Here is a 1,163-nt window from a genome sequence, read left to right as displayed (position 1 = left end):
GCGTCTCTTATGTTCTTATGTTCACAGTCAGCGTGGACAGCAACGGTTGTACTGAACCCAGCCACAAATGCTTCCATGAACCCTATTTTCCCAGCCATTTTTCTCTGGTGGAGGTTTTTTCTGGGCATAGTTCCCCACTGGAAGGAAAACAACTCAGGAAAGCCACCTTAGCTTTACAGGGGTTTGCTAACCATCCCATTATGACACAAAGGTCTACAGCCATTACATGGTCCTTAGCAGGGGTCATTTCGTAGAAAAAGAGCTAGGGGAACTCATTAGCATAACTCATTGGCATATGCCACACCCCCTGACATCAGGGGCCCGGCGATGGACCTGCAAGGCCGGCGGAAGTGTGAGGAAGCCCCCACAAGGCCCTCCCTGGCCCCAGGCACGCAGGGGTGGGGAGAGGCAGGGAAGAAGCAACTTACCCTCCCTCTTCTCCTGCCTCCTCCTGGCTGAATGAGGGCTGGAAGCGGGGCGACCAGAAGCAGGGGGCGGGGCTTCATTGTGTGCCCTGCCCCCCTGCACCTCACCCGGGGGAACTGTGTTCCCCCGCGTTCCCCCCCGAAATGACCTCTGGTCCTTAGGCCATAAAACAGGTTGCTTACCAGTAACTGGTGATCTTCGAGTGGTCATCTGTGCATTCACACCAATGGGATCTAGTGCGCCTGCGCTGGATCTGCCGGTGCCTAGCAAGCTCTCTTGAAAGGATTTTCGTGCCTGGCCCAACTGAGCATGCTCAGGAGCCCCAGTGGGCAGGCACGGACATCCCGCCAGTTCCTACCAACCGCCGTGTATCTCCTAATAAAACAGGTAGAAGAAGACAGCAGCGGGGCAGGAGGGCGGGTGGTGTAAATGCACAGATGACCACTTGAAGATCACCAGTTACTGGTAAGCAACCTGTTTATCTTCTTTGTGGTCTCTGTGCTTCACACCAATGGGAGATTAGCGAGCAGTAGCCTACCTGGAGGCGGGTGCTGTCAGGTGTTTACTGCTTAGCCGATGATAAAACCTGACGTCCCAGACTGTCACTGGTGGACTGGCGGATAGCAACCTGTTTATCTTCTTTGTGGTCTCTGTGCTTCACACCAATGGGAGATTAGCGAGCAGTAGCCTACCTGGAGGCGGGTGCTGTCAGGTGTTTACTGCTTAGCCGATGATAA

The sequence above is a fragment of the Gekko japonicus genome, unplaced genomic scaffold, assembly GCF_001447785.1.
Source record: "Gekko japonicus isolate JY-2015 unplaced genomic scaffold, Gekko_japonicus_V1.1 scaffold3146, whole genome shotgun sequence".
Lineage (NCBI taxonomy): Eukaryota > Metazoa > Chordata > Lepidosauria > Squamata > Gekkonidae > Gekko > Gekko japonicus.
Note: the sequence above shows the minus strand (reverse complement) of the source record.